This window comes from Leiobunum rupestre, chromosome 6, assembly GCF_980474605.1.
Source record: "Leiobunum rupestre chromosome 6, qqLeiRupe1.1.hap1, whole genome shotgun sequence".
Classification (NCBI taxonomy): domain Eukaryota; kingdom Metazoa; phylum Arthropoda; class Arachnida; order Opiliones; family Sclerosomatidae; genus Leiobunum; species Leiobunum rupestre.
The window spans coordinates 41,547,216-41,563,689 of NC_143389.1; positions in this window are offsets into that span (position 1 = coordinate 41,547,216).

The following is a 16,474-nucleotide window of genomic DNA, read 5'->3' on the forward strand; positions in this document are numbered from 1 at the left end:
ACCAGAGTTAAATTCCATTCCCAAAATGCCTAGTCCCGATTTTAAGTATACGCAACCAGAGTTAAATTCCATTCCCAAAATGCCTAGTCCCGATTGAAAGTATGGCAACCAGAGTTAAATTCCATTCCCGAAATGCCTAGTCCAGATTGAAAGTATCGCAACCGGAGTTAAATTCCATTCCCGAAATGCCTAGTTCCGATTGAAAGTATCGCAATCAGATTTAAATTCAATTCCCGAAATGCCTAGTCCAGATTGAAAGTATCGCAACCGGAGTTAAATTCCATTCCCAAAATGCCTAGTCCCGATTGAAAGTATGGCAACCAGAGTTAAATTCTATTCCAGAAATGCCTATTCCCGATTGAAAGTATCGCAACCAGAGTTAAATTCTATTCCAGAAATGCCTATTCCCGATTGAAAGTATCGCAACCAGAGTTAAATTCCATTCCAGAAATGCCTATTCCCGATTGAAAGTATCGCAACCAGAGTTAAATTCCATTCCAGAAATGCCTATTCCCGATTGAAAGTAACGCAACCAGAGTTAAATTCTATTCCAGAAATGCCTATTCCCGATTGAAAGTATCGCAACCAGAGTTAAATTCCATTCCAGAAATGCCTATTCCCGATTGAAAGTATCGCATCCAGAGTTAAATTCCATTCCCAAAATGCCTAGTTCCGATTGAAAGTATCGCAACCAGAGTTAAATTCCATTCCCGAAATGCCTAATTCCGATTGAAAGTATCGCAACCAGAGTTAAATTCCATTCCCGAAATGCCTATTCCCGATTGAAAGTATCGCAACCACAGTTAAATTCCATTCCAGAAATGCCTATTCCCGATTGAAAGTATCGCAACCAGAGTTAAATTCTATTCCAGAAATGCCTATTCCCGATTGAAAGTATCGCAACCAGAGTTAAATTCCATTCCAGAAATGCCTATTCCCGATTGAAAGTATCGCAACCAGAGTTAAATTCCATTCCAGAAATGCCTATTCCCGATTGAAAGTATCGCAACCAGAGTTAAAGTCCATTCCAGAAATGCCTATTCCCGATTGAAAGTATCGCAACCAGAGTTAAATTCCATTCCAGAAATGCCTAGTCCAGATTGGGGTGACGGAGTGGTTAGCACTTTCACCTCGCAGCAAGAGGAGCCGGGTTCGATCCCATCTTGTGGTGAAAACTCCGAGCAACTCCTTCCGCGTTGAGTTTGCAAGTTCTCTCCCCACTGATTTAAGGGGTTTTGCCTCGAGATCTTCGGTTTCCCCTTCCAAAGAAAACTATGGTTAACGGTAATAGTGAGTGTAGGGAGCTGTTGGCTCGCGTGGCTTGCAGGGGTTGTCACCACCCTCCTACGCATTGTAACACGAATAACTGAATTAAGGCTTTAAAAGTCGCTCGATGACTTAGGCCTAAGGTGGTGCCAAGGGTATTAGCCTAGCTGATTATTAAATTGACAGTATCGCAACCACATTTAAATTCCATTTCCGAAATGCCTAGTCCCGAACTATTCCCAAACTCGTAAAAAATTATCCTTTCCATCCATTACCTAACCGAAAACCAAATATCAATCTGCAGCTACAGTGGTAAATGGTAAAAATAAATTCAAATTTTAAAACGAACAAGTATATAGGTGAAAAATGAGAAATCTTCAAAGCACTCGAGGTACTTGACGTACCAACACCGAAAGAACAGCCCCCGCATTTTGAAATATAAATCAAATGGAAATCCTTCGCCAAAAAGGAAAGCGACCATCTCCGGATTCAGTTACTCGTTACGCGTAGCTGTAAACGGCATTACGGACGGAAATTTACGCGGGCCCGCAGCCAATTGAATGGCTTGTCTCTCTTTTTTTACGATCCCCAACGATTCCGGGTTTGTGTTTAGAAAAGCCGCTTCGGTACTGTTCTATTATCGACATAGTGGATCCCCCTTTGAATAAACTGGCCTTTCCAGGCGGGCCCCGTCCCTGGCCCGAAAGGGGATTCCAAGATCCTCCCCGCGTTGAAGCCTTTTGTCTTCGATCAGTGACCCGTCCGCTTCGTTTATTCCTATTTATACCAAAACACGGTCTCCGGGAGAAAGAAGGGCCCATTACTGGCTTTAGCCGCCAACGCGTCTCCTATAAAAGCGAGCTCTAACAAACCCTCTTCTCTAGCTTGGCAAACAATTCGCTCCAACAAAGTGATAACTCGGAACTAAGTTCCCTCGTTTTAACTACACTCCGTATCGCGAAAAGAAAACCGCGCTTTCTTTTAGTTTCGGGGTTTCGCGGTTTAAGTAAAAGAGGGATGGTTCGAACCTTTCTAATAGTTTTATCGAATAAGACAACGTAGCTATATGGGCGAGGCGGACATGGTACACGGTACTTTTATCTTTTTGCTTGTTCTTCTTTGATCCGGTTCGTTTTTGCGAGTTCTTTTTTTATCGCGGTGGTCCTCGTTATTTTTTTCAGTTCATTAGAAATTGGAAGCGGCCAACCGGTCCTTTGGGCTCGGTTCCTGTTCCATCCCGCTGGGTATTTGGTCTACGAGACTACGAGACGGGATTGGACATTTTTGAAGGGTTTATTTTTAGACTTTCGTAGTTTTGGCGCGCGTAGGATATATCTCGGCCATCCTGTATTTCCGTCTTTTCTCAAGTTATAATGATATTTGACATCGGACTTGTTCGGCTTTTAATGGGGTTTTTAGCTTTTGGGCGTACGCTGCTTCCAGCTTTTATATGTACTTAAGATGTTGTTCTTATTTTTCATTTTGATCGTTTTTTACGTTAGCTTTACGGCACTTGTCGAAAACGTTCTAGTGAGCGTTCTGTTTTGTTTCGACCCTAAGAACGGAGTAGCCAATTACTGGTAACCCGATTAGCTTTTAAAGTATTAGATTTGGATTGTTATAAATAACAACTAAAATAACAACTCAGTTTTAGCCTTTGAAAATTCCGTTTATATATCCTCGAATCTTAATCACTAACAAGGAGAGTACCCGAGGTGTTTATGGCCAATTTTGTTCAAAGTCAGGCGTAATGTATATGAGATATGGAATTTACCAAAAGGAGACGTTGCACTACCCATTTGATTTGCCATGGCAACCGAAAAGGGTTTTGACCACTTAAAACAAAAATAAGATTGTTTCCTTAATTTACCCAAAAATTGTTACAATTTTACCCCAAAAATGTTCCAATTTACTCAAACTTGATCAAATTTACCTCAATGTGGTCCAAATTACCCATTTCGTGATTTTCAAATTTTTTCAAAAATTTTCGTAGTTAGGACCCTGTGAAACCGAGAAAATCCCATGCTTTTTATTTCGTGACCCCCTATATGGGGGGGGAGGCAAGAAATTTTGCGTTTACTCAATAGTGGTACAAGTAGATGGTTAGCTAGTAGTGCCCGTAAAGGCGGGAGAGAACCGTTCGACATTGTTGAGAGGTCTACGGGTAACCTCTCTGAAAGAGCAGTGGCAGAGAAAACTGTAAATCAGTCACCTCGTAGTGGTCGCGCTTACTGCTCCTAATCCCGAAGAGCAGTATCGGTCAACCTATAAAGAAGTTCTGCGGAGAAAACGGAGAAAGATAAAATGCTAATAATAAAGTTAGCTGGTAGTGCTCGTAAAGGCTCGAGGAAGGTTAATTTTCTGTTTGAAATTGAAGATATTCCGACAAAGTAACCTCTCTAAATGAAAAGGTGCGGAGAAAAAGAAAAATGGAAACAGTTACCTAGTAGTGGTGACAAAGTCCCACTTACAGGTTCAAATCACGCAGAGCAGTATCGGTAACTTGAATTTGACGGCACGGAACGAGAGAGAAGAGAGTGCGTTAGCGCCTGCTGCCGTCGGAAGGGGAAAATTCGAAAATTGTCTTCCCCCTTTTCGTAATATGAAATGTGTACACAACACTGCGATAGCGTGTTTAAAGGCCTGGTGTGGCACTTACTTATCGAAGCCGTGTATGTCCAGAAGTAATAAATAATTGTGGCACTTACTTATAGAAGCCGTGTATGTCCAGAAGTAATAAATAATTGTGGCACTTACTTATCGAAGCCGTGTATGTCCAGAAGTAATAAATAAGTGTGGCACTTACTTATCGAAGCCGCGTATGGCCAGAAGTAATATTTCACTCAAAATTAAGGTTTATTACCAATTCATGATTTTATGCTACCTTCTTAAATGCAATACGGGCACGAAATAATATTATCGCCTTCTTGGTGAACTTGTTTAAATGGAGATTTGGTATATTTTAAGTGGTCCAAACAATTTTCGGTTGCCATGACAAATCGAAAGGGTAGTGCAACGTCTCCTTTTGGGAAATTTCATATCTCATGTAGGTCTACATTACGCCCCGACTTGGAACAAAATCGGCAATAAACACCTCGGGTACTCTCCTTGTAAATATGAAATGGAGAAACTCTATGAATGTAATTTGTTTATCAGTTTTACGACGGTTTGGTTTCTCGTAGAATAGTTCTTTTTGCGTTCTTGTTATTGTTTTCATAAATCTTAAATTTGACAAACCAATTAAAAACCATAAATTTGGAATTTTTAAAATCCATTTGTTATGAGTTTGACGTAGGAAAAAGGAATGGAGTTTGTTTTATGTTGTTAAACTATAATAATTTAAAATCTGTTCAAAGCAAGTAATTTAGAGGCTTAATTATTTTACAAATATTATTTAAAATTAGCGTTTTAAATCACACGTTAGCCATCGTTTATTTATACTTATAGTGCCTAATAGATTCTGTTTTTTAGTTAATTATTACAGTTTCATAACTTCCGAACACTTAACAACTGTTATTTATTAATTGGTTAATTTGCGGCTGAGATATTAATTAATTAAAAGACAACGTTTAGAAGCGCGTGGGTTCTTAGATCTGATTAAAGAATTTTTATTTGAACTAGTGTTGTTAATTTTCCGGAAAAATAAAATGCGGAAAAATTTCCAGAAAATTTTCCGCAAATCGGAAAAATAAAAAATTGTAACATAAAATAATTTTTAAGGGTTTTTAATTTTTTTAACTTTATATCGATATAAAATGTCTAATAACAGTAAACATACTACAAAACATTAAAAGTGTTACATTGTTAATCAGTTTAAAGCTCGTCTAGAGGTTTAGTTTTACTTTTAGATTCGAAAAAATGATACGAAAATTATTTAAATTTGCAAACAATATTAGACTAATCATGGAATGAAAACTTTTTTTTATTTTTTTTCGAAAAAATACGGAAAATTTTCCGACTTATAACACTAATTATTTTGAACCTTACTCAGACTATTCAATGATGGTAAGGGAATACTAACCACTTCTGGTGGGATAAAGACGATAGAAGATTTTTCCCAATCGAGCTTATTTCGTCGCGTTCACTAACAAGGAGAGTACCCGAGGTGTTTATTTTTATTTGTTCAAAGTCGGGCGTAATGTAGACCTATATGAGATATGAAATTTCCCAAAAGGAGACGTTGCACTACCCATTCGATTTGCCATGGCAACCGAAAAGGTTTTTGATCACTTTAAACAACAAAATCTCCATTTAAAAAAGCATGGGATTTTCTTGGTTTCACAGGGTCCTGAAATTGAAAATCACCAAATGGGTAATTTGGACCACATTTAGGTAAACTTCATCAAGTTTGGGTAAATTGGAACATTTTTGGGGTAAAATAAGGAAAAACTCTTATTTTTGTTTCAAGTGATCAAAAACATATTCGGTTGCCATGGCAAATCGAATGGGTAGTGCAACGTCTCCTTTTGGGAAATTTCATAAATCATATAGTCTACATTACGGTCGACTTTGAACAAAATCGGCAATAAACACCTCGGGTACTCTCCTTGTAAGTTAGCAAACATTATCTACTTCCGACCAACCGATTTTCAGACGCGTTTGAATAGGCTAAGTAGGTATCGCCGCGAAATCTGTCGTGGTTCGTTGGTTTCGAGAAAGGGATGGCTGTACAAATTGACCATCATTTATTGGCGAAATGATTCTAATCAGACGTAATTGGATACACTTCAGCGAAGATGTCAAAGAGGTAGGCATCTCTACCATTAGTAGACTAATAACGTGCAAAATCGATCACTCTTGCTCTAAATAGAATGGACGTTTATAAATTGATTTGAGGAAATATGCTCCTCATTCAATTCTAACATTTCTGTAAAACTTTTTTTAAATCAATCTAGACTTCATTTTAAAAGCCACATCAGCGTTTGAAAAATCATCCTCATTAGTGCTCGGCATTCGACTAATTTTTATCCATGAATAAAATAAGCTCGGCGGTATTTAAATAAGTTAAGTTAGAAGAAACCACCTATGGACTGTGAGAAGGATGATAAAATACGCGAAAAAGTAGATTAGTCCATAATTAAAAGGGATAATATAGCTAAATCCTAAACAAATTTGAAGAAATTAAAAAACTTACTACTAACTCGTACCCAATAGGTCTTCGAGCAAAAAACGCGAAACTTTTATTTTATCATCGGTATTTAAATAATATTTATTTAAATAACCAATAGTTGAATAAAAATTGTAAAATGTTTAAATAATCGAAAGTGAATAAGCCTATTATTTAAATGAAACAAACAATTATTTAAATAAATACCACTTTTATTCAAATAAATGCTTGGTTGCGTAAAAACATAATTAAATAAGTTAAAATGATATTCTTTTTACCAACGTTTTTTAAATAAATCGGAAAATTTTGTGGATAATGAATAAACAATTCCGAGCACTAATCCTCATCGCGATAGCTGATACCGCCAATCATATTGTGCAGATTTATCCAGCACTATTGCCGGAGGTGGCTTGGAAAACCAAGGAAATTCAAACGCCAGTGTGTTCCTTTAATTTCAACCTTTATGTCGGTATTAATATTATATATTTAAATATTATATCCCCGTCCATTATTTCTACTTTTAATCCGTCTGGCGTCCAATCCGCGACTTAGAGACTAAACCTTTTCCTACGGTATGGAGCTACCGTGAGGTTTTGAGGTAACGTTAGGTACATTTCATAGATAAAATAACTTCGTATATAGATAGGAAACTTCATGTTGTAGAAGTGACGCCAGAGTTTTGGCCGACATCTGGTGGCGGCACCCGAATAATATTATTTGGTGAAGTTCGCACTACTCGAAGTCCGTACTAGAACCTTGGTGTAACGCAATCCCAATTGCAAAGGCTTAAGCGAGCTATATGTATTAAAAGTACTTTTTCTTGAACTGAGAGCAAAAAAATAGCACTAAAGAAATAGCATTCAGTAAAGATTTCAAGTTTGTTTGAAACGCTATTTCTGGTATATTTGAAGACATTTACCTTGAAAAATACGTTTATTCCCAAAACTCCGACCTCAAATTTCTCAATACGTTCTACGCTCTTGAGAACACAGCCAACTGGCGCAGTCCCTAGATGTCAGGGCAATCTCGTGAGAGTCAGTTTGCCCCATTGAAGTTTCCTATCTATATACGAAGTTATTTTATCTATGGTACATTTCGTAGTTCGTCTCTCTTCAATGAGAGTGAGTTTGCGCGCCGAAAGCCTTTTATACTACACGGGTTTAATTTTATTTTCTATTGAGGAAGAATTAAGAATCAATGTTCCTCATATCGACTTTATACACATTTTTTTCAATGTTGTTACGTTGTTTAATCGCAATTTTAATCCATACTTACTTGATAGAAAATAAAATAATTTTGTGTACGTTGTAATAAAAACTTAACCATAATTAGGTTGATAAAATTAGCGAATAAGTAGATTTGTCCATTATGAAAAGGGATAATAAAGCTAAACCCTAAACAAATTTGAAGAAGTTAAGAAACTTACAAATAGCTCATCCTTTGCATTGCAGTCCATAGGTGGGTTCCTTTAACTTAACCATAATTAACCTAATAAATATAAGTATGACTTATCCTATAATCTCAATGCTAATTTTTTAATGATAGTATGTTTCGCCAATGACAACATTATTCTTACGTGGCTAAGGACTAAGAACTCTCCACTAGTCGTTACTAGTCTTTGAAACTACCTTTTTATCCATGGCTTACTGAAAATTGAAACGCTTTTAAAAGAAAAAATAATAATTACTATGGCAAAATTATAACTGTGTTAAAAATCTATATAAATTTCCGAAACTTCCGATATCGCAATCGCGTTGAGACAGACTATCATTGAAGGAAACCTTTCAGTGTCATACTTATGCGTATTAGGTTACTTATGATATTATTTAATTTAAAAAATAATAGTTACAACGTTTTATTGTACACCGTAAAAACGCGTAATTAAAAATTGCGTTTTTTAAATGTTTTAATTAAACGTTTTTATGGTGAATGAAATGTAACTCTTTTATTTTAATTAAGTAACTTGATTTTAGTTTTAAAGGTTATTTTTATAGTTTTGACGACATTAACAGTAATGTGAGGTCGTAATTTCATTAATAGTTTATTTTATTTAGGTTGAGAACATTATTAAAAAACCAAAATGCTGGTTTTCAAAAACCGCATAAAAAATGAAGACCGAAATTAGTCAAATTATGAAAAATGTTACGAAAATATCCACATTTTTCTCAAATAAAATTTAATAGATGTCTATTTTTAAAGAGACGTTTACGTCGAATTAACCGCGAAATATCGGCCAATAAAAGATCGTAGCCAGCAGATAGTAAGCGGTTAATAGGCAATCAATCGGGAGAGAGGACCACTCGAGAGACCGTTTGCGCGAGGATAGTAGAGGTGTCCTAATGGAAAAGCTCAACCAAGCGCTTTCGCTTCCGAATGGACACGAGGGCGGACGAAACTGCTCGGGAGTCTTCGGGGATGCCATTCTTTCTCTTTCCTATCCCTAATCCCCGATAATGACCCTTGGTTCCCCTTCAGGGCCACCAAAGCCATCTGCCAAAATAGCAGGCGTCTCTTCTTAGGATTGATATCCGATGGATGACCCGTTTCTCTTCTTATTTATTTACGCAGTTCGTGTCCCCCCTCCCGTCACTATCCCCCCTGGCGGCACGTGACAAACCTGTTGATGACGTCGTCGGGAGCGTTTCTTTCAATCAAAGTAGAAAAATAAGTGGAGCCCTTTATAACTCGCACGAAGCTGTGGCGTTCCCCCTTCGGCCACCAACGCTCGAGTTTCTAGCGGATCCTTATTCTCCGGTTAGATCGTTTCGCGAATATTGCTGGGTTGTGGGCGGAATTCCGCGACTCGCTTGACTGTTCGGACTCGAGTACGAGAAAAGGGTAAAGTTTGAACCGTATCGATTGAGCTTACAGCCACTGAGCCACGAGTGTCCGGATATGATAATAGTAGCGGAATCAAGCCGAAACGCGTCCCGGAAATGGAGAAGCTCTCGATATGACGTGTTTCCGGTATCCATACGAGACGTTGTTTCTTTCATCCGCTGTTTGAAAGTTAATACCGCGTTTGGTCGAATTGGATCGTCGTGGACTATGATTCTTGAACCTTTATTACCTAAAGTGCCCTTACAAAGAACGTGTCCGCTAAGGACACGATCCCTTTATTATAGGTATACCCAAAGTACCATCTCTGATAAATGTACCGGTACTCTACGTGTTGCTCCATTTTAATAACTTTCGGGGTTGCCAAGCGCTTTCAAAAACCGACCAATTGCGCGGTTTTGGAATGACTAAAACATAAACTCAGAGTTTAATTATTGTCTTAAAATAAAACTTGAATAGTCGCCATTGAAAAGACATAAAACTATTCGGAAAGCTTGAAATTTGGAAGTAAAGTAAAAATTAACAGTGCGATAGAACATCGACATTTTCCGTTGCTCAGGCTTTTCAAAATTTATTATTCAATTAAAATATTAAAAGCAAATTCCGTTGTCTTATACCAATTTCAATTTTTAAATAATTATTTTGCGCAAGATAAACGCTTAATTTTAACTAATCAACTTATTTGATTCATGTTTTAAAATAAAACTTGAACAGTTTCCACTAAAGGGGCACATAATCACGTAAAGTAGCTCCTAATTGAGTATCTAACCAGTCAAATGGTAGACTTTATACAGCTTGTCTCAGAGCGATCCACCAGGGCATTTTTCTCAAAAACCATTTAATATAGAGTTTTATTTTGGGAAAGGTAACTATTTAATTTGTAAATTTCAGAAAAATCAGAAAAGATTTTAGTTTTCTGAAAATTATTTTTTCACCGATAGGCGTCAGAGAAAGTTGTAGAGCGTACTCTCGAACCTACAAATAAAATTTGTTCTATCTGAAAAGGTATATTTTCGCTTAGATATTTCGTCATGAAGAAAAACAAGTTGGTACTACCTAAATTAGCTTTTGCTATCTCTGAATCATATCAGGAGTCGGGAGGCGGCGAGCGTCGACGATTCTCTGGTGCAAGTCGTTAACAGTGGTGACAGGCGTCCAATATACGTAGATCCTAGATCAAACCTCACAGGAAAAAGTCGAGTGGGCTTAAGTATCTTGCAGGCCAAGAAACGGGACCGTTTCGACCAGTAGCGGCGCTAAGGTTTTTTCACAGGTGGGCTAATTATTTTGTGGCCCCTAAGAATTTTGTGGCCCTTAGCGGGAACCTTGGATGGACCATTTTTCGCAAAAGTGGTGAAATCGAATAAACCCAAAATTTTAAAGGAAGCGAGAAGAGCAAGGTCGTTTTATTGTTGCGGCTCTCGTCGCGTTTTCTGGACACCCTACTGACCTTGTATCTGACCTGGAGGGGACACGTGCATGCCTGGGATATTTCCCTAAATTCCCATAAGCCCCTTTCTTTTCAACTTTTTCTCAATTTCCGCTACCTTCCTCCCGAATCTATATGTTTATGGTCTACTACCTTTTTGAGTAAACAAATTGATTTTGAAAGATTTTTTCCAGAAAAACGTTTCTTGGCAATAAAACAAATTTCTAGAGATAATGAAAATTCATAAATTAAAATATGTGGCCTCTTAATTAAGAATATGTGGCCCCTCTCAGAAATGCAGGGGGGCTAAAGCCCACTTCAGCCCACCCTTAGCGCCGCTACTGGTTTCGACCAAACCATCGCTGGGAAAACTCCCCGTGGAGATATTCCACAACATCATGTTGTCGGTGGGCTGGAGCGCCGTCATGCTGAAATCAAAGCCGTCGAACATCGGCCAGTGGAATGTCTTTCAATTCTTTCGCAAGTTTGTTTGTAAGAAGGCCAAGTAGTTCTGTCCAATAAGAGAAAGTGAAAGAAAAAACCATCCAATAAGACGATTTCCTACCAGACCTGCCCAGAAACTTAGAGTAAATTGCTCTTGATGCTGATGAGGAAATCCCCAGTGAGTATTGACTTCACTCCGCATGCGTTGGCTCCCTTGGTTGAAAAGGCCATCTCTTAAGAAAATATCATTCCTCAGATACTACTAGTAGAGGTAGAAAATTCGGATATTCGTGGGCCATAAGCAGGAACTCGTTGCAAAAGTCAACTTCGTGCCATATCCTCATCGTACAACGCTGATGAGGGCTGCCCGGAAAGAATTAAAGTCGTGGTAGTCAAGAAATCTCCAGTCGTGACGCTTGCTCGAGGGTAAGCAGTCAGAACGATATCTTCATTGTTGATGGGATAATAACCCGGTCCTCGAAACCTCGGATTGACCTTACCATTAATTTCAAGGTCATGAACAACTCGGAGGACTGTGTAGTGATTAGGATAGCGTTTCTGAAGAATTGGCTACCTCTAGTAGCATTACGATTGCCTTCACCAAGAAATAACTCAAGCATAAACGCGTGCTGTTCCAAAGCAAAACGAGGCATACTTAACTTAAATGAACAACTTGTCAGAATGATTTTAATTACAGAAAACGTAACTTTAAGTACTAATTAAAAATAATTCATATTTTGACAAAGCATTAAAATTTGTCAAAAAACATGTGTGATGTATCTAGTAGGTTTTCGATGTCTAATTGTTCGATTGAATAAAAAACAATTTCCGAAAGTGTTACAAAATTTAAAAAAAGGAGGTTGAAAGAAGTCTACAAAAATGTCTAATTTATGCCAACTGAATTTCCCAAAGCTTTTTTTTTTGCATTTGAACTTCGTTTAAATTTAGGTTTCCTTTTAAGTATTTTAAGTGCGGAGTAAGGAGGAACCGATATTAAAATCATTATATCAACTCACTTCAGTAATTAAGAATGCCTCGTTATAGCCACGAACAGCGGTCCAAGATACGGGGATGGTCATCAAAACGCACGTCTAGTAAGTCAGTTATTTCAAATGCTCTATCCTGACTATTCTCCGCGCTGTTCGTGACTTGGAAGATGATGGCAACGTAAATCCCAGATTCCGTGGACGGGGACATCATAACATTAATATGGAATACACAGTTATTACCAACTTTGTCACCTACCCTCGAGCAAGTATAAGAATGGCATGCTCCGATTTGGAGTGTCCCTGACCACCATAACTTTCATTCATACCGTGCGCGCTCCAACAAGCACTTCTCGATGGTGATAAGCGACTTAGATTGAAATTTTGCACCTGGTTCAGAACCTTGGTCGATTCAAATGAAAATTTCCTCCGTTTGCTCCTCGTGTCCGATGAGTGCTCATTCTCGAGATACGGCCTGTTTAACAGACAGAACAACCACAAGTGGAGCGATGAAAATTCACATTGGCACAATCAGGTCCAATTTCTCTTCAACGTCTGGGTTGGTCTACTAGGAGATCGCGTTATTGGACCAAATCGGCTTAATGGGGAGAACTACTTGGCCTTCCTACAAAATGAATTTGCAGAAGCGTTGGAACATGTACCTTTGATCGACATCCCACACTTTTGGTTCCAGCATGGCGTTGCGCCTCCTCACCAGCAAAGAGGTGTGGTACAATTTTTTAACTGCGAGTTACCTGGGCGTTGGATTGGAAGGAACAGCCCAGTGCGATGGCGTCCTAGGTCCCCAGACCGCCGGACTCTTGCTGTGGGGATTCGTGGAGGAGGAAGTTTTATAAGACGCCAGTCACTAGCGAAGAATACTTGCGCTAGATAATTATTGCAACGTTTCGATTCGTAACTCCAACTATGGTCCGTAGTTCGTTTCGAAATATGCTGTATCGCGCGCGAACGTGTATAGCAGTGGATGGTGGAATTATTGAACCTCATTTAGTATAAGACTGGTACATTTGTAAAGTTTGTAACACTTTCGGAAATTTTTTTCTCAAAATTAATTACCAAAAAAGAAATTAGTTTAAAAAACGTTCCTTTTTAGCAGTCATACACACATTACAATTTAGAAAGGTTTCTTTTTAAAAATTAGTTGTCAAAAGGCTTTGGCCACCTACTATTACCAACTTGTTATTTTTCATGAATTAATATCTCAGTGACAAATTGACCTATTCCGACCAATCCTGAAAATTTCACATTTCTAGGTAATATAGTTTTTGAGAAAAATGCTTGGGGCCATCAAAATAAAACACCCTGAATACCCCAAAAATTCAGATCTCTAGATTAAATGGTTTTTAAGAATAAATACCCCGGCTGAGACACCCTAGTGATATTCCAAAAATCACGTGTCTCTTTAAAGGGAGAAGGCGCAATTCTTTGACTTCCCGTCCTGAATTTACTATTTTCTTCGCATAGTTTCGTTGTCTAGTTTGGACGCGTCTTTATTTTTGTCCATCCTATTTCCGAAAGAGCGCCGGAAACAAACTTCTGGCCAAATGTGTCCGCGTAGAGTCATTTTTGGGAGCGGATATTCCGTTGGCGCGTTCTTCTGTTTGCTGGGCGAAAGGTCTGGAACGGCGTTGCTGTGAGAAATGAGGTCTCCTCTGTTTGCTCCGCTTCCCTTCTCCTTCCAATCTGCTCTTGGAATAAAATCTGGGGGCTTAGCAACAGCTTTCAAACGCTCGGATCGACGAAAAAAGAATTTATCTTTCATTTGAATTTGATTTCAGACGAAGAAAGGTATTCATCTGGCTCTTGTGTATCAAATCGGGAAGAATCGAGATAAAAGTATTCCAACAGCGAATCATGATCGACGGATAAAATTGGAAATAGATTATTAGCTTAAACTGAATATCGTATCAAATAGGAATTTGTGCTAAGTCAGATTAGTTTAGCGATAGTATTGAGACATTGTGAACTACATTGTACCTGTTTCGAATTAAGACATCTAATTTTAAATACGATAGTTAATTTAATCTTCAGTCAGTCGTGATTAAATAAAAGCACTTTTAGTACCATTATAAATACGTTAGCTCAGAGGTTTCTAATGTATATCTTACGTGAGAAGTCCCAACTAGGCCATAGACGCGGGTTAGACGTAGATTCCATTGGGTGCCTCATGGTTCAAAATGTACCACGCTAATTTCTTTTTCTAACCATGTAAAATGTTAAAATTTCACAGCATAGTAAAACCTATAAATTAAGAAATCATATTTAATAGTATTAGAAACACACTGTATGACGTATTTAGTCTGAGAATGTATATGTTTCATTAGCAGGATATGATGTATACTTTCCATAAGAGATATATTTTACAATTCTGGTTCTCACTAGAGTGCGGTGCGACTAATTAAAATAGCTTATTAAAAAAAACTAAGGTTGGTAAATTTCTTTGGCTGTATTTTTGCTGAAATTTCGTACATAATATTTGATTATATTTTTTAAAACTTTTCTTCCAGCGAACTCGGCTTTAGAGAATAATGATAATCAGATATCCAAGAACTTTCTCTATTATTTGCCGCAATTAATAATTTAAATATGAATAAAGTTGTTGCTTTTAATTTAAAAAAATGTAATTAATAAGAATTTTTTGTTAAAAATTCGATTCATATCATTTTTGATTCCGGCTGTTTCTGGGATCTCGTGGAAAATTTGGCTGGCGCGTTTTTAACACTTCTAAATATGTAACAACTCTTATTTTCTGAATTCATATCTCGACCACAAAGCAAATTGCTTTGTGGTCGAGATATGAATTAAAAAAAGTCTATGTTTTTCTAATTCACCAAGGGTTGAAGAATATTTAGTTCATGCTAATTAGTCAATATAGCGTACAGCTGAGAGAGTTCTTACCCCATCTGGTAGCAGAAACCGTTACTAAACATTAGTAGAGTCAAGAATGTATTTATTTATACCTAGGGAGAATGTCTATATCGAGACGGTTTTTAGCCTTTCTCTCAATCCACCCGTTGGTCCCCCCAGTACGCTCCTCCGCTTAAAATAAAACGAATAGTCCGGGTATTTCATTGGCGGCTTAAAATTTACGTCACCCAACGCGATGGAAATCAAACGCCGGTGACGTGTTGTCTTTCCCCCCGCGCGAGACGGGGGAAAGGCGTTCAACGTGCCCGGCGATTGTCGCAACATAATCATTCTTCCTAAATATAAATAAATACATTCTTGGTAGAGTATATCCTTAAGGAAGCCATTTCTCGGAAATTCTATTGAATTTCGAAAGTTCTAGCCTATCAGATATAACCGGCCAATTTACATGTTTCAGACGAATAACATTGAATTGAATATTTATCTCTAAGAGGGAAATTATATACTTTTCCAAGAAATTCGGTTTAACCCACTAAGCAGTAGCAACCAAAGATTGTCCTGACAATCGAAAATGAAATAAAGTTATAGAATCGTTAATTCTTTATAGAATCGTTAATTCTTTATAGAATCGCTAATTCTGTATAGAATCGCTAATTCTTTAAAGAGTCGTTAATTCTTTAAAGAGTCGTTAATTCTTTATAGAATCGTTAATTCTTTATATAATCGTTAATTCTTTATAGAATCGTTAATTCTTTATAGAATCGTTAATTCTTTATAGAATCGTTAATTCTTTATAGAATCGTTAATTCTGTATAGAATCGCTAATTCTGTATAGAATCTCTAATTCTTTAAAGAGTCGTTAATTCTTTATAGAATCGTTAATTCTTTATAGAATCGTTAATTATTTATAGAATCGTTAATTCTTTATAGAATCGTTAATTCTTTATAGAATCGTTAATTCTTTATAGAATCGTTAATTCTTTATAGAATCGTTAAATCTTTATAGAATCGTTAATTCTTTATAGAATCGTTAATTCTTTATAGAATCGTTAAATCTTTATAGAATCGTTAATTCTTTATAGAATCGTTAATTCTTTATAGAATCGTTAATTCTTTATAGAATCGTTAAATCTTTATAGAATCGTTAAATCTTTATAGAATCGTTAATTCTTTATAGAATCGTTAATTCTTTATAGAATTGCTAATTCTGTATAAAATCGTTAATTCTTTATAGAATCGCTAATTCTGTATAGAATCGCTAATTCTGTACAGAATCGCTAATTATGTATAGAATCGATAATTCTGTATAGAATTTCTAATTCTGTATAGAATTGCTAATTCTGTATAGAATCGCTAATTCTTTGTAGAATCGCTAATTCTTTGTAGAATCGCTAATTCTGTATAGATTCCCTTATTCTCTATAGAATTGCTAATTTTTATAGAATTGCTAATTCTTTGTAGAATTGCTAATTTTTATAGAATTGCTAATTCTTTGTAGAATTGCTAATTTTTATA